We start from the raw sequence: 18,661 nt of genomic DNA, 5'->3' as shown, positions 1-18,661 counted from the left end.
GGTCTCCTTATCTGACAAAGGACATACATGCCTTCGAGGCGGCCCAATGAAGGTTCACTAAATTGATCCCTGGGATGAGCAGATTGACCTATGAAGAGAGATTGAGTAGATTGGGCTTATACTCTCTGGACATTAGAAGAATGAGTGGTGATCTCATTGAAACCTACAAGATTCTCAAGCAGATTGACAGGGTAGATGCCGAGAGGTTGTTTCTCCTGGTTGGAGAGGAGAGTCTAGAACTAGGGGGCATAGCCACAGGATAAGGGGTTGCCCATTTAAGATTGAGATGAGGAGGAATTTCTTCATTCAGAAGGTGGTGAATCTTTGGAATTATCTACCCTAAAGGGTTGTGGATGCTGAGGCGTTCAATATATTCAAAGTTGAGATAGATAGATTTTTGGACTATAGGGGAATCGAGGGATAGGGGGATCGGGCAGGAAAATGGAGTTGAGGTCGATGATCAGCCATGATCTTATTGAATGGTGGAGCAGGCTCGAGGGGCGGTAGGGCCTACTCATGCTCCTATGTCGTGTTCTAATAGAAGCTAGAATTGTCCATTATGTCCTGCTGTCTGTCCTGAATGAATCCATTTCACAACCAAATGTTGTAAAGTTAGTTCTACACCAGAGGGTTTCATCTGTTTAAAGAAAGGTTCAGTTTTTTCCTGGAGTTTGAGAGAAATCAGCTTCAAACATGATGCAGAATTTCAGCCAATGAGGCACAGCCCCGCCCACTCGTTCCTCCAACTCTGCTCCACTCTTCCTATTCGTCCGCTGAACATGCGTGGGCAGCGATGGCGACTGTAGATGAGACATCAGGTGAGAGTTGGGTTAATAAACCCTAGGGGGGGATGCGGGCTTCACACACACTGAGTGCAGGCCCGAGAGAAAACACTCCACATTACCACTTTACAAACACCTGGTGTGGACCTCAGGCCCAGAACAAGAACCTCCGAGTCCGGCGTTTGCACCGAGCGGGGCAGCAGCTGCGGGGCTTTCTCCCGGTGACAGGCCTGGGTTAACGGCCGCCATCTTGAGAGGCTCCGGGTGCAGCAGGGCGCATGCGCGGCCCCCTTGGGCAGGAACCAGGAGGAGAGAATGTTGTGAATTTATATCCTGGACTTACAGTGATGGCTTTTGTAAACTCCTGTTACAGGTTGTGAGAGGGGCAGCATTTACAGACCGCAAACTCAAACCAAACATCACATCAAGATCTGACAGTCACTCCATTCATCAGGACCTGAATATCATCGGCCTTTCAATGTGGAAGGAGAAATGTTTGTTCTGTCTGTGGGAAAAGATTTCAAACATCAGTGTGACTGGAAAAGTACCCAGAAACATACACTCGAGTGAGAGTGTTCCAGTGCACTGACTGTGGAAAGAACATTAACCAGTTACACAGCTGAAAAAAAATCGCACCATTCACAGCGGGGAGAAATTGTACACATAGAAACATAGAAAATAGGTGCAAGAGTAGGCCATTCAGCTCTTTGAGCACCATTCAATAAGATCATGGCTGATTATCCACCTCAGTACCCCTTTCCTGCTTTCTCCCCCTACCCCTTGATCCCTTTAGCCGTAAGGGCCATATCTAACTCCCTCTTGAATATATCTAACGGACTGGCATCAACAATTCTCTGCGGGAGAGAATGCCACAGCTTCACAATTCTCTGAGTGAAGAAGTTTCTCCTCATCTCGGTCCTAAATGGCTTACCCCTTATCCTTAGACTGTGACCCCTGGTTCTGAACTTGCCCAACATCGGGAACATTCTTCCTGCATCTAACCTGTCCAGTCACATCAGAATTTTATATGTTTCTATGAGATCCCCTCTCATTCTTCTAAACTCCAGTGAATACAGGCCTAGTCGATCCAGTCTCTCCTCATATGTCAGTCCTGCCATCCCGGGAATCAGTCTGGTGAACCTTCGCTGCACTCCCTCAATAGCAAGAATGCCCTTCCTCAAATTAGGGGACCAAAACTGAACACAATATTCCAGGTGAGGCCTCACCAAGGCCCTGTACAACTGCAGTAAGACTTCCCTGCTCCTATACTCAAATCCCCTACCTCTGCCAACATGCCATTTGTCTTCTTCACCGCCTGCTGTACCTGCATGCCAACTTTCAATGACTGATGTACCATGACACCCAGGTCTCGTTGCACCTCCCCTTTTCCTGATCTGCCGCCAGTCAGATAATATTCTGCCTTCATATTTTTGCCACCAAAGTGGATAACCTCACATTTATCCACATTATACTGCATCTGCCCATGCATTTGTCCACTCACCTAACCTGTCCAAGTCACCCTGCAGCCTCTTAGCATCCTCCTCACAGCTCACACTGCCACCCAGCTTAGTGTCATCTGCAAACTTGGAGATATTACACTCAATTCCTTCATCTAAATCATTGGTGTATATTGTAAATAGCTGGGGTCCCAGCACAGATCCCTGCAGCACCCCATTAGCCACTGCCTGCCATTCTGAAAAGAACCCATTTATCCCGATTTCTCTGCTTCCTGTCTGCCAACCAGTTCTCTATCCACGTCAATACATTGCCCCCAATACCATGTGCTTTAATTTTGCTGAACAACCTCTTGTGTGAGACCTTGTCAAAAGCTTTTTGAATGTCAAAATAAACCACATCCACTGGTTCTCCCTTGTCCACTCCACTAGTTACATCCTCAAAAAATTCTAGAAGATTTGTCAAGCATGATTTCCCTTTCATAAATCCATGCTGACATGGACCGATCCTGTCACTGCTTCCCAAATGCGCTGCTATTTCAACTTTAATAATTGATTCCAACATTTTCCCCACTACCGATGTCAGGCTAACCGGTCTATAATTCCCCGTTTACTCTCCCTCCCTTTTTAAAAAGTGGTGTTACATTAGCTACCCTCCAGTCCATAGGAACTGATCCAGAGTCAATAGATTGTTGGAAAATGATCACCAATGCATCCACTATTTCTAGGGCCTCTTCTTTAAGTACTCAGGCCCTGGGGATTTATCAGCCTTCAATCCCATCAATTTCCCGAACACAATTTCCTTCTAATAAGGATTTCCTTCAGTTCCTCCTTCTCGCTAGATCATCTGTCCCCTAGTATTTCCGGAAGGTTATTTGTGTCTTCCTTCGTGAAGACAGAACTAAAGTATTTGTTCAATTGGTCTGCCATTTCTCTGTTCCCCATTATAAATTCACCTGATTCTGACTGCAAGGGACCTACATTTGTCTTCACTAATCTCTTTCTCTTCACATATCTATAGAAGCTTTTGCAGTCAGTTTTTATGTTCACAGCAAGCTTCCTCTCATATTCTATTTTCCCCCTCCTAATTAAACACTTTGGCCTCCTCTGCTGGATTCTAAATTTCTCCCAGTCCTCAGGTTTGCTGCTTTTTCTTGCCAATTTATATGCCTCTTCCTTGGATTTAACACTATCCCTAATTTCCCTTGGTAGACACGGTTGAGCCACCTTCCCCGTTTTATTTTTACTCCAGACAGGGATGTACAATTGTTGAAGTTGATCCACGTGATATTTAAATGTCTGCCATTGCCTATCCACCGTCAACCCTTTAAGTATCATTTGTCAGTCTATTCTAGCCAATTCACGCCTCATACCATCGAAGTTACCTTTCCTTAAGTTCAGGACCCTAGTTTCTGAATTAACTGTGTCACTCTCCATGTTAATAAAGAATTCTACCATATTATGGTCACTCTTCCCCAAGGGGCCTCCCATAACAAGATTGTAATTAATTCTTTCTCATTACACATCATCCAGTCTAGGATGGCCAGCCCTCTAGTTGGTTCCTCGACATATTGGCCAAGAAAACCATCCCTAATACACTCCAGGAAATCCTCCTCCACCGTGTTGCTACCAGTTTGGTGAGCCCAATCTATATGTAGATTAAAGATATCCATGATAACTGCTGTACGTTTATTGCACGCATCCCTAATTTCTTGTTTGATGCTGTCCCCAGCCTCACTACTACTATTTGGTGGTCAGTACACAATTCCCACTATAATTTTCTGCCCTTTGGTATTCCGCAGCTCTACCCACACAGATTCCACATCATCCAAGCTAATGTTCTTCCTTACTATTGCATTAACTTCCTTTTTAACCAGCAACGCTATCCCACCTCCTTTTCCTTTAGAACATAAGAACATAAGAATTAGGAACAGGAGTAGGCCATCGAGCCCCTCGAGCCTGCTCCGCCATTCAACAAGATCATGGCTGATCTGGCCGTGGACTCAGCTCCACTTACCCGCCCGCTCCCCATAACCCTTAATTCCCTTATTGGTTAAAAATCTATCTATCTGTGATTTGAATACATTCAATGAGCTAGCCTCAAATGCTTCCTTGGGCAGAGATTTCCACAGATTCACAACCCTCTGGGAGAAGAAATTCCTTCTCAACTCGGTTTTAAATTGGCTCCCCCGTATTTTGAGGCTGTGCCCCCTAGTTCTAGTCTCCCCGACCAGTGGAAACAACCTCTTTGCCTCTATCTTGTCTATCCCTTTCATTATTTTAAATGTTTCTATAAGATCACCCCTCATCCTTCTGAACTCCAACGAGTAAAGACCCAGTCTACTTAATCTATCATCATAAGGTAACCCCCTCATCTCCGGAATCAGCCCAGTGAATCGTCTCTGTACCCCCTCGAAAGCTAGTATATCCTTCCTTAAGTAAGGTGACCAAAACTGCACGCAGTACTCCAGGTGCGGCCTCACCAATACCCTGCTTTTGTACTCCATTCCTCTCGCAATGAAGGCCAACATTCCATTCGCCTTCCTGATTACCTGCTGCACCTGCAAACTAACTTTTTGGGATTCATGCACAAGGAAGCTCGTCGGGTCCCGAGGCGCGTTCGTGAGGTCGCGGATCCGGTTCCTGCGAGATCTGGACTGCGGCTCCCCCTTCTTCTACTCGCTGGAAAAAAGACAGGGTGTCCGTAAGCAGCTCTTGACGCTGCTGGCCGACGACGGCTCTCTCGTCTCGGATCCGGAGGGCGTCAACAACAGGGCCCGTGAATATTACGGGGCCCTATTCTCTCCGGAGCCGTCCAGCGAGGAAGCGCGTAGAGTTTTGTGGGAGGACCTGCCGAAGGTCAGCCCGGAGGACGCCGAAAATCGGGAAGCTCCGCTAAGCCTGGCGGAGCTGACCGGTGCCCTCGACCGGCTCTCGAGGGGAAAATCCCCGGGGCTGGACGGGCTGACCGTGGAGTTCCACAGGGCGTTCTGGGACGTCCTGGGGGGCGACTACGTGCGGGTCCTTGAGGAAAGTCTGGCGACCGGGGAGATGCCCCTCTCTTGGCGCAGGGCAGTCATCATCCTGCTGCCTAAGAAGGGCGATCTCCGCCTCCTTAAGAACTGGCGCCCGGTCTCCCTCTTCAGCACGGACTACAAAATCTTCGCCAGGGCGATGTCTGCTCGCCTTGGCACCATGCTGGACCACATGATCCACCCCGACCAGTCCTACACGGTCCCGGGCCGGACAATCCACGATAACATCCATCTGGTCTGGGACCTCATCCATTACTCCCAGGAGGCTGGTCTATCCCTCGACCAAGAGAAGGCGTTTGACAGGGTGGATCACGACTATCTGCTCGGAACTCTGCGTGCTTTCGGGTTCGGGATGCATTTCGTCGCCCGGATCCGACTTTTGTATGCCGCCGCGGAGTGTCTGATTAAGGTTAACGGGTCCTTGACGGCGCCCCTTTGCTTTGGGAGAGGGGTGCGCCAGGGATGCCCCATGTCCGGCCAGTTATATGCCGTCTGCGTGGAGCCTTTCCTGCGCCTCCTGCGGACGAGGTTGACGGGACTGGCTCTGCAAGGGCCGGGCGAGGAGGTCGTCCTCTCGGCTTACGCCGATGACGTGCTCCTCGTGGTAGAGGATCCCGCTGACCTGCGGAGGATGCGTGAGTGCCAGGAGATTTACTCGGCCGCATCCTCCACCAGAATCAACTGGGAGAAATGTTCCGGACTCCTGGTGGGTCAGTGGCGGGTGGACCCCCTGCCGGAGGAGCTCGGGCCTTTTGCCTGGAGCACGACCCATCTCCTCTATCTGGGAGTCTACCTTAGCCCCGACGAGGAAGCCTGGCCGGCGAACTGGCAGGAGCTGGAGGCCAAGGTCGCCGCTCGCCTAGGGCGATGGACAGGACTGCTCCGAGTGCTGTCCTACAGGGGTCGAGTGCTAGTCATAAACCAGCTGGTGGCCGCCATGTTGTGGTACCGGCTGGTCACTTTGACCCCTCCCCCTGCGTTTGTCACCAAGATACAGAAGAAGCTGGTGGACTTCTTCTGGAACAACAGGAAGCACTGGGTCTCTGCGGCGGTCTTGAGTCTCCTGCTTGGGGAGGGCGGTCAGTCGTTGGTGTGCGTCAGCGCCCAGCTCGCGACTTTCCGTCTTCAGACCCTGCAGAGATACCTTTACGTTGAGCCCCCTCCTAGGTGGCGTGCTCTGGCGATGTATTTCTTCCGTCAGCAGCATGGCCTCAACTACGACACACAGCTCCTGTTTGTGAGTGTGGGGGGCGTCAGGACCGCCCTCCGGGAGCTGCCTGTCTTTTACAAGGAACTCATCAGGGTCTGGAACAAAGTCTCCACCAAGCGCAGCTCTCCACCGGCTGGAGTGGCGGCCGTCCTGCAGGAGCCGCTGCTCGGGAATCCGTACCTCCACGGCCGAGGTTTTATGTGGCGGTCGGACGAGAGGGCTGTGGCTGGTGAGGTGACCAGGGTCAGGGACCTGCTCGATGGCGGAGGAGTGGGCTGGATGGCGCCAGACACACTGGCGCGGCGCCTAAATTCTGCCAACGTCCGCCACGCGGCCGATGCCATCGAGTCGCTAAAAAGAGCTCTGGGCCCCGACTCCGTTAGGTGCATCGAGGAGGCTCAAGCACGTGGGGAGGGCCCGTCCGAACTGACCCCCGTCCGGACGGAATTCCTCATCGGCGCCAAACCCCAGAACCTCCCTCGGGGGCCGGCGCCTCACAACTTGAGCCACCTCGGGGAAATCCCCTCCGTGCCTTTCAGTTCCGCGCGAAGGGGTTTCCTGTACGGGCTGCTCCTGCACACTCTCAACTTTGCCATCCTTGCCTGCCGTCCGGACACGCCATGGCATACCATCTTGCCGTCCGGAGGAGGCGGGGGTCCCCGATGGAGGGCACTCTACGCAGGGGTCCTCCCAATATTTGTCGGGGACTTGGCCTGGAGGGTGGTGCACGGAGCAGTGCCGTGCAATAAATTTTTAAGCCGGTTCACGGGCTCCCAGGCCGCCTGCAATTTCTGCGGTCTGGAAGAGTCCGTGTTCCATGTTTTTATTGAGTGCACGAGGTTGCAGCCCCTGTTTTGTTATTTCAAGGGGATGCTCCTGAAAATCTGGCTGCACTTCAGTCCCACACTCCTGATCTTCGGGCACCCTGTGCGGAGGGGAGCGGGTAGGTCCGAGGGCCTCCTCGTAGGACTGCTCCTGGGCACGGCCAAGGGTGCCATCAGCCGGTCCAGGCAGCAGGCGGTCGAGGGGGTCGTTTAGCCGGACTGCCTGCCTCTCTTCCGCGCATACATCCGGTCCAGGGTGTCCTTGGAGATGGAGCACGCGGTGTCCACCGGTACGCTCGCGGCCTTCCGCGAGAGGTGGGCACCGGAGGGACTGGAGTGCATCATCACGCCCGGCAACCAAATTTTAATTTGATTTTATGTTTTTAAGTTAATTTGTTTTAATTGCCGGTACTGTTAGTGTCCCCCTCCCCTTTTATAGGGGGCACTTGGAGAAAAAATATGTTTTTGTGCCAAAAAACCCCCCAAAAAATACCACAAAAAAATAAAAGGGCCTGTAAATGTTTGGTGTTTCCCCCAGATCAGGGGGCACGGTTTAATGTTTTTTGTTTGCTCCAAAAAGAGTTTCATGCACAAGGACCCCCAGGTCCCTCTGCACCACAGCATGTTGTAATTTCTCCCCATTCAAATAATATTCTCTTTTACTGTTTTTTTTTCCAAGGTGGATGACCTCACATTTTCCGACATTGTATTCCATCTGCCAAACCTTAGCCCATTCGCTTAACCTATCTAAATCTCTTTGCAGCCTCTCTGTGTCCTCTACACAACCCGCTTTCCCACTAATCTTTGTGTCATCTGCAAATTTAGTTACACTACACTCTGTCCCCTCTTCCAGGTCATCTATCCTTCCTGAATGTTGAATACCCCTGGATGTTGAGTTCCCAGCCTTGGTCACCCTGGAGCCATGTCTCCATAATCCCAATTATATCATATTCGTTAATTGCTGCCTGCACAGTTAATTCATCTACCATATTACGAATATTCCTCGCACTGAGGCACAGAGCCTTCAGGCTTGTCTTTTTAAAACACTTTGCCCCTTTAGAATTTTGTTGTAATATGGCCCTTTTTGATTTTTGCCTTTGGTTTCTCTGCCCTCCACTTTTACTTTTCTTCTTTCTATCTTTTGCTTCTGCCCCCATATTATTTCCCTCTGTCTCCCTGCATAGTTTCCCATCCCTCTGCCATATTAGTTTAACCACTCCCCAACAGCACTACCCAACACTCCCCCTAGGACATTGGTTCCGGTCCTGCCCAGGTGCAGACCGTCCGGTTTGTACTGGTCCCACCTCCCCCAGAACCGGTTCCAATGTTCCAGGAATTTGCATCCCTCCCTCCTGCACCACTCCTCAAGCCACGTATTCACCTTAGCTATTCTGCTAATTCTACTCTGACTAGCATGTGGCCCTGGTAGCAATCCTGAGATTATTACCTTTGAGGTCCTGCTTTTTAATTTAACTCCTAGCTCCCTAAATTCAGCTTGTAGGACCTCATCCCGTTTTTTACCTATATCGTTGGTACCTATATGAACCACAACAACTGGCTGCTCACCCTCCCCCTCCAAAATGTCCTGCAGCCACTCTGAGACATCCTTGACTCTTGCACCAGGGAGGCAACATACTATCCTGGAGTCTCGATTGCGGCCATAGAAACGTCTATCTATTCCCCTTACAATAGAATCCCCTACCACTATAGCTCTCCCACTCTTTTTATGCCCTCCTGTGCAGCAGAGCCACCCATGGTGCCATGAACTTGGCTGCTGCTGCCCTCCCCTGATAAGTTATCACCCCCAACAGTACCCAAAATGGTGTGGAGAGGGATGACCGCAGGGGACCCCTGCACTACCTTCCTTCCACTGCTCTTCCTGCTGGTCACCCATTCCCTCTCTGCCTGAGTAACCTTTACCTGCGGTGTGACCAACTCACTAAAAGTGCTATTCACGACATCCTCAGCATCGTGGATGCTCCAGAGTGAATCCATGCGCAGCTCTGATGTCCCTGATTTCCCACATAGCACAGGAGGAGCATGGCACGGCGTTGTGCTCAACTGACATGACTTAACCCTTAAATTACTTAATTTACTTAATTTGGCAACAATGACAAAGGTTCCCTACTGATGAGAAAAAGAAAAAAGGTAAAGAAAAAAGAAAAACTACTCACCAATCAGCCAGCCAACCACTTACCCTCTTGGCTATGATGTCACACCCCGATTACTTTTTACTTCTTTGTTTACTACCTGCCTCTGCTGGAGCTGCAGCTAGCTGTTCCCTCTCTGCCGCTGCTCGCTCTCAGTTACCGCCCTTTGAAGTCCCTCTCACCTGCCGACCTCCTCTCGCGACGCTGCTCCCACTCTGCCGTGTTGTGTGTGTGGATGAGATTTCAACTGATCATCCAAGCTGGGGAGACACAAGGATATCCACACCACAGAGAAACCATGGAACTGCAGGGACTGTGGGAAGCGATTCCATTACCTGTCCCAACTAGAAATTCATCGATGCAGTCACACTGGGGAGAGGCCGTTCACCTGCTGGGAAGGGATTCACTCTCATCCATTCTCTAGACACATCAGCGAGTTCACACTGATGAGAGACCATTCAGCTGCACTGACTGTGGGAAGAGGTTCAAACAGTCATCCAACCTCATTCTACACCAGTGTGTTCACATTGAGGAGAGACCGTTCACCTGCTCCATGTGAGAAAGGATTTAATTGATCATCCCAAATGCTGAGACACCAGCTTGTTCACATGTGACTGCAGGGGTTAGATTCTTAATCACATTTAGGACTGAACCATGTTCATTCTCACAATTGATAGTTTATTTATGCTGAGTTGGAGTTTAATATTCTGGATATATAGCTGATTGTGTTCTCGGGGCTGCAGTGTCCCTTTAAGAACCCTTGTCTGTGATCTTTCCTCTTAATTCAGGGACTCTCATCAGAAATTATGCACTTTTACTTCAATTCTAAATTGATCTTTGGTACAAAATCTACAATTCAGTGTCTGCAAGGCTCCAGTGATAAACATCTCCAATTAGAAAGTGCTAATTAATCCTTGCTGACAATTCTTACTGACTTGCACATTCCACACAGTGGCCGCTCCATTATCCACCAGAAAGAAGGGGAATGGGAATTGGTGGCGAATTGAGAGTCCACAAGTGGTCATGAAAGGTATCAAGCGTACCGGTGCACACTGAATGCTCCCTCTCCAGAGCCACCCGGCCACGGACAAGACCGCGGAAGAGAGGCAGGCACCCAGAGCGACCACACACTTGGGACCAGCACATCCTGGACCTGAAAATTGCTGTGTTAGCCAGGCCAAAAAGCAGGTCTAGGAGAAGATCCTCCGACTTACCCACTCCCCTCCACACCGGGAGGCCAAAGATTAGGAGCTTGGGGCTAAAGTGTAAACAAAAGTCGCAGAGCAGCCCCTTCAGATAACTATATTAATGACTTGGAAGAAGGGACCGAGTGTAACGTAGCCAAGTTTGCTGACGATACAAAGATGGGAGGAAAAGCAATGTGTGAAGAGGACGCAAACAATCTACAAAAGGACATAGACAGGCTAAGTGAGTAGGCAAAAATTTGGCAGATGGAGTATAATGTTGGAAAATGAGAGGTCATGCACTTTGGCAGAAAAAAAAATCAAAGAGCAAGTTATTTAAATGGAGAAAAATTGCAAAGTGCTGCAGTACAGCGGGACCTGCGGGTACTTGTGCATGAAATACAAAAGGTTAGTATGCAGGTACAGCAAGTGATCAGCAAGGCCAATGGAATATTGGGCTTTATTGCAAAAGGGATGGAGTATAAAAGCAAGGAAGTCTTGCTACAGTTATACAGGATTGGGTGAGGCCACACCTGGAATACTGCATACAGCTTTGGTTTCCATATTTAAGAAAGGATATACTTGCTTTGGAGGCAGTTCAGAGAAGGTTCACTAGGTTGATTCCGGAGATGAGGGGGTTGCCTTATGCGGAAAGCTCGAGTAGGTTGGGTCTCTACTTATTGGAATTCAGAAGAATGACAGGTGATCTTATCGAAACGTATAGGAGTATGCAACCTCTCACACTGAATATATACATGGCCCATGGAGTCCTCAAGGATGCAAAATCTACAACTGGCTATGGATTCCAGAAAGGCATTTAGAAACTGTTGCAGACAACTGCTCCGTGCAACTATCTCCACCCTAGATCCCCAATGGTGCAGGGAAGGACTCCCATGTAGGGAGCCTTCCATTGGGAACCCCCACCTCCGCCGGATGGCAAGATTATCCGCCAGACGCTCGAGATTGGGCAATAAACAAAATTAAATCAGTAAATTATACAGAAACTCAGGTCCTCAGCCATAGCGGAAGTACACTGTCCGTCACTCTTCATTACTAACTCACACCTCAGGCCTCAAATTCAGGCCTGTCATTCCGACAGAAACTAATGAGGCCTCATTTTTTTGTGTGACCTACCGGAGAGGCTGTTAATGGTTTTAATAAGCTGGAAGAGGTGAGAAACGCCACTAGTAATGCCTCAAAACTTGCTTAACTCCAATCCTCTGATTTCTGTTTTGTAACCATCTTTCATTCCATTCTGCTGCCTGGCCCTTCACTCCACACAGCCTGACCTTGGTTATCTTATAGATCTTACATACTGTTATGGATAGCAAGCTAGTTACAAGTCAGAAAATGAAGAGTAACCGTTAGTAGTAGCTACTCAGACTGCCAAATGTTGGGAAGTGGTGTTCCACAGGGATCGGTGCTGGGATCATTGTTGTTCACCATTTACATTAAAAATGTTGACTTGGGAATCAGAAGTACAATTTCAACATTTGTCAATGAAACCAAATTGGGAGGTAGAGTTAATACTGAGGAAGACTGTGACAAAACGCGAGAAGCCATTAATTATCCTACAGAATGAGCATTTAATTATCAAATGAATATCATTATAGATCTGTATGAGATGGTGTGTTTTGTTAGGAAGAATAAGGAGGCCACACACTACATGGAAAATAAGTCAAATGGGGTAAAGGAGCAAAGGGATCTGGGGGTACAGATACACAAATCACTAAAAGTAGCAATGCAGATTAATACGGCCATGAAAAAAGCAAACAAAGTACTCATGTTCATTTCTTAGCAAGCCTTCAGTTCCGTGCCTAGGAACTCTGAACCATGGAACATAAGAACAGAAGAACATAAGAATTAGGAACAGGAGTAGGCCATCTAGCCCCTCGAGCCTGCTCCGCCATTCAAAAAGATCATGGTTGATCTGACCGTGGACTCAGTTCCACTTACCCGCCCGCTCCCCATAATCCTTTATTTCCTTATTGGTTAAAAATCTATCTATCTGTGATTTGAATACATTCAATGAGCTAGCCTCAACTGCTTCCTTGGGCAGAGAATTCCACAGATTCACAACCCTCTGGGAGAAGAAGTTGCTTCTAAACTCGGTTTTAAATTGGCTCCCCCATATTTTGAGGCTGTGCCCCCTAGTTCTAGTCTCCCCGGCCAATGGAAACAACTTCTCTGCCTCTATCTTGTCTATCCCTTTCATTATTTTAAATGTTTCTATAAGATAACCCCTCATCCTTCTGAACTCCAACGAGTAAAGACCCAGTCTACTCAATCTATCATCATAAGGTAACCCCCTCATCTCCGGAATCAGCCTAGTGAATTGTCTCTGTACCCCCTCCAAGGCTAGTATATCCTTCCTTAAGTAAGGTGACCAAAACTGCACGCAGTACTCCAGGTGCGGCCACACCAATACCCTGTACAGTTGCAGCAGGACCTCCCTGCTTTTGGACTCCATCCCTCTCGCAATGAAGGCCAACATTCCATTCGCCTTCCTGATTACCTGCTGCACCTGCAAACTAACTTTTTGGGATTCATGCACAAGGATCCAAAAGAGTTTCATGCACAAGGACCCCCAGGTCCCTCTGCACTGCAGCATGTTGTAATTTCTCCCCATTCAAATAATATTCCCTTTTACTGTTTTTTTTTTCCAAGGTGGATGACCTCACATTTTCCGACATTGTATTCCATCTGCCAAACCTTAGCCCATTCGATTAACCTATCTAAATCTCTTTGCTGCCTCTCGGTGTCCTCTACACAACCCGCTTTCCCACTAATCTTTGTGTCATCTGCAAATTTTGTTACACTACACCCTGTCCCCTCTTTCAGGTCATCTATGTATATTGTAAACAGTTGTGGTCCCAGCACCGATTCCTGTGGCACACCACTAACCACCGATTTCCAACCCGAAAAGGACCCATTTATCCCGACTCTCTACTTTCTGTTAGCCAGCCAATTCTCTATCCATGCTAATACATTTCCTCTGACTCCGCGTACCTTTATCTTCTGCAGTAACCTTATCGAATGCCTTTTGGAAATCTAAATACACCACATCCATCGGTACACCTCTATCCACCATGCTCATTATATCCTCAAAGAATTCCAGTAAATTAGTTAAACATGATTTCCCCTTCATGAATCCATGTTGCTTCTGCTTGATTGCACTATTCCTATCTAGATGTCCCGCTATTTCTTCCTTAATGATAGCTTGAAGAATTTTCCCCACTACAGATGTTAAACTAACCGGCCTATAGTTACCTGCCTTTTGTCTGCCCCTTTTTTAAACAGAGGCATTACATTAGCTGATTTCCAATCCGCTGGTATCTCCCCAGAGTCCAGACAATTTTGGTAGATTATAACGAATGCATCTGCTATAACTTCCGCCATCTCTTTTAATACTCTGGGATGCATTTCATCAGGACCAGGGGACTTGTCGACCTTGAGTCCCATTAGCCTGTCCAGCACTACCTCCCTAGTGATAGTGATTGTCTCAAGGTCCTCCCTTCCCACATTCCAGTGACCAGCAATTTTTGGCATGGTTTTTGTGTCTTCCACTGTGAAGACCGAAGCAAAATAATTGTTTAAGGTCTCAGCCATTTCCACATTTCCCATTATTAAATCTCCCTTCTCATCTTCTACGAGACCAACATTTACTTTAGTCACTCTCTTCCGTTTTATATATCGGTAAAAGCTTTTACTATCTGTTTTTATGTTTTGCGCAAGTTTACTTTCGTAATCTATCTTTCCTTTCTTTATTGCATCTTAGACATTCTTTGCTGTCATTTAAAATTTTCCCAATCTTCGAGTTTCCCACTAACTTTGGCCACCTTATATGCATTGGTTTTTAATTTGATACTCTCCTTTATTTCCTTGGTTATCCCTTCTCTTCCCGTCCTTCTTTTTCACTGGAATATATTTTTGTTGAGCATTATGAAAGAGCTCCTTAAAAGTCCTCCACTGTTCCTCAATTGTGCCACCGTTTTTGTCTGTGTTCCCAGTCTACTTTAACTAACTCTGTCCTCATCCCACTGTAGTCCCCTTTGTTTAAGCATAGTACGCTCATTTGAGACATTACTTCCTCACCCTCAATCTGTATTACAAATTCAACCATACTGTGCTCACTCATTCCGAGAGGATCTTTTACTAGGAGATCGTTTATTATTTCTGTCTCATTACACAGGACCAGATATAAGATAGCTTGCTCCCTTCAAGGTTCTGTAACATACTGTTCTAAGAAACAATCCCGTATGCATTTTATGAATTCCTCCTCAAGGCTACCCCGTGCTATTTGATTTGACCAATCGATATGTAGGTTAAAATCCCCTATGATTACTGCCGTTCCTACTTCACATGCCTCCATTATTCCCTTGATTATTGTCCGCCCCACCGTGAAGTTATTATTTGGGGGCCTATAAACTACGCCCACCAGTGACTTTTTCCCCTTACTCTAATCTCCACCTACAATGATTCAATATTTTGTTCATTCGAGCCAATATCGTCTCTCACCTATATAGGCCTCTCCACGCACCCCACACTCGCGCTGCTCGAACTGCCGCTCCTCCTCTGACGTTGGGCCTTTATAGGCCTCACCACGCACCCCAGACTCGCGCTGCTCAAACTGCCGTTCCTCCTCCGAAGTTGGGCCTTTATAGGCCTCTCCACGCACCCCGGACTCGCGCTGTTCGAACTGCCGTTCCTCCTCCGACGTTGGGCCTTTATAGGCCTCACCACGCACCCCGAACTCGCGCTGCTCGAACTGCCGTTCCTCCTCCGAAGTTGGGCCTTTATAGGCCTCTCCACGCACCCCGGACTCGCGCTGTTCGAACTGCCATTCCTCCTCCGAAGTTGGGCCTTTATAGGCCTCTCCACGCACCCCGGACTCGCGCTGCTCGAAGAGAGCGGCTGGGACACATTTCTTACACGCCTCAAGATTAACCCGCACGGTGACTTTGCTGTCAGTGAAGAAAGATGAGAAAGACCAAAGTGCCATTTGCCCCTCTCAGTGTGGCCCTTAAGAACTGTGTCCAGGCTGAAGTTCTGTTCCCGCCGTACGATCCTCCCTGCAGATTGTCCTTTCTGAGCTCCAGCCAGGTGATGCTAAAACTCAGGTGGGAAAGACAAAAATCTACAGCAATGTGTTTAAAACAAAGCTGATTAATCCAGAATATTAAACTCCAGCCCATTTATAGGAGTTAACAGCAGCAGAAACAAACCCTAACTGTAAGAATGAACACAGTTCCGTCCTGGATGTGATTAACAGAAGCAATAACAGCAGAATCCAACCCCTGCAGTCATGTGTGAACTCGCTAGTGTGACCGCAGGTAGGATGAACGAGTGAATCCCTTCCCACACGGAGCAGGTGAACGGCCTCTCCCCAGTGTGAGTGCGCTGGTGCACAGTGAGTTCAGATGATCGCCTGAACCCAGTCCTGCAGTGAGAGCACCTGAACGGTCTCTCCCCAGTGTGAACACGTTAATGGTAGATCAGTTCCCCGGACCTTTTATAACACTTCCTGCTGCCGAGTATTTAAAGAGTCTCTTGTCAGTGTGAACACGCTGGCGATTCAGCAGCGTGGATGACTGAGTGAATCCCTTCCCACACACGGACTAGGTGAATGGTCTCTCCCCAGTGTGAACTCGCTGGTGTTTCAGCAAATGATTTTTGCTTTTAAATTGCTCTTCACAGTCAGAACATTTAAAGTGTCTCTTATCAGTGTGTATATGTTGCTGTTTCAGCAGGTGGGATGACTGAGTAAATCTCTTCCCACACTCAGAGCAGGTGAACGGCCTCTCCCCAGTGTGAACTCGCTAATGTGTCAGCAGGTGGGATGACTAAGTGAATCCCTTCCCACACTCAGAGCAGGTGAATGGTCTCTCCCCAGTGTCAGTGTGCTGGTGTCAGTGTGAATCTCTTCTCACACACAAGGCAGGTGAACAGACTCTCTCCAGTGTGAACGTGTTGGTGTCTCACCCTGACCTGTGAGAGGACACCACCGCAGGTCAGGGTCATAAAAGAGCATATCACTGCAGCTTCCAGAGTGAGCTGCTACAAGTGTGCGACGACTTCGAAGTGGGCTACTGGGCAACGACATCAAAACCGAGGTCGCCGTTTGGAGCGTGGGCAGGAATATTGGCGGGGCCCAGATACAGCGGAGGAGTGGGAAAGTCGGGGTGGATGAGCAATGAGCGATGAGAGATCATGGCGGAGGTGCGGTGAATGTATTTGTGATGGAGGAGTGGTGAGAGATCGTGGTGGAGGTGCGGCGAATGTTATATGATGGCGGAGTGGCGAGAGATCGTGACGGAGGAACAGTGAGAGATCATGGCGGAGGTGCGGCGAATGTTTGTGGCGGAGGAGCGGTGAGAGATCGTGGCAGAGGCGGGGCGAATGTTTGTGGCGGAGGGACGGCGAGAGATCATGACGGAGGAGTGGCGAGAGATCGTGGCAGAGGAGCGGCGAGAGATCGTGGCAGAGGAGCGGCGAGAGATCGTGGCGGAGGAGCGGCGAGAGATCATGGCAGAGGTGCGGTAAATGATGGTACAGGGCGCAGAAGAGCCGAGGGCCCAGGGGCAGCACAGGCCAGCCCACACTGCGATATGTGTGTGCACTGGGTCCTCGCGGCAGAGCAGGTCTCCAGTCGTCCTGGTTAACCCTTGCCACTGGATAAAGGCCTAGCTCTGTCAAGCCCGTGTGGTGGCTGATGTGCAACGGTCACCATACGTTAAATAAATCCGCGCACAGGCATCTTCCACCCCCTCAATTGGAGTTCAGGACTGCAATATCAGGTCCTTCATTGAAACATCTGTGAAGCCATGTGGAAGCAAGTCATCCTTATTCGAGGGACCGTCTATGATGATGAGGTGGGATGAATTAGTGAAATGATTCCCACACTCAGAACAGATGAACAGCGCTCCCCGGTGTGACTATGCTTGTGTCTCGACAGGCCAGATGATTCACTGACACCTCGTCCACACACAAAACACATGTACAGTTTCTCTCCTGGGACCGTGAGAAGGTTTCAAGGGGTCTGTCAAACATTCTTTCTCTTTCCCTCTTTCTCTGTCACGAGCAGCCCTCACACCGTGCGCCGGGTCAGTTCCCATTGTGGGAGCAGCCGCAGGGGAAGCCACGCCTCACTTGTTGCCAACTTGCTTGATGTATATTCCAATCATCTCCATCCAACCTGCTGCCCCCGTCTTCCCCTTTCCCTTCCCCTATATAGATCCGGGGTGGGGTTTATTGGAGGATGGGGCCATTCCCAATTCCGGGAGCCGAGCCGGTTGAACAACCTTCTCCCACTGGGACAGGAGCAGTGCGCAGGCGCGGTTTGCGGGAACCGCAGCTCCAGCTGCTGCTCGCTCTCACACCAGGCGGCGCCACTGAGCAGATCAGCCCGCGCCCTCCGTGATTGGTTCAGTCAAACGTCAATCAAAGGCCAACAACTAATCCGCTTGTTCCAAGTCCCGCCTCCAACCGCTTTAAACCGCCGCCGATTGTTGGGGCAAAATGCAAAGCGGTGCGAGCGGGAGATCAATCTGTCAATCAAAGACCAGCCCCGTCCACTGCATCCTGCTGACTCTCCGATTGGTGGTTGGGGGAGGCGATAAAGCGCCAATCAGTGCACGCCCCGCCACCTCCACCTGGGAACTGGTGTTTGCTCAATTGACCAAATGAGCTGGAAGGAAGGCACCTTGTGTGGGAACTGGGCCTCTTGTCTTTCTTCTTAGGCAGTCCCTCGAATCGAGGATGACTTGCTTCCATGCCAAAAAGAGATGAGCTCATGAGTTCACAGGTGTTTCAATGAAGGTTCTAATATTCCAGATCCCGAACTACATGTTGAAGGGTGGAAGATGCCTGTGCGTGGATTTTTTTAACGTGTGGTGGCCGTTGCACACCAGCCATCATATGGGCTTGACAGAGCTCGGTCTTGGTCCAGTGGCAAGGGTTAACCAAGACGACTGGAGACCTGCTCTGCTGCACGGACCTAGTGTGCACACATAACGCAGTGTG

Source organism: Pristiophorus japonicus, chromosome 2 (assembly GCF_044704955.1).
Source record: "Pristiophorus japonicus isolate sPriJap1 chromosome 2, sPriJap1.hap1, whole genome shotgun sequence".
NCBI lineage: Eukaryota > Metazoa > Chordata > Chondrichthyes > Pristiophoridae > Pristiophorus > Pristiophorus japonicus.
Note: the sequence above shows the minus strand (reverse complement) of the source record.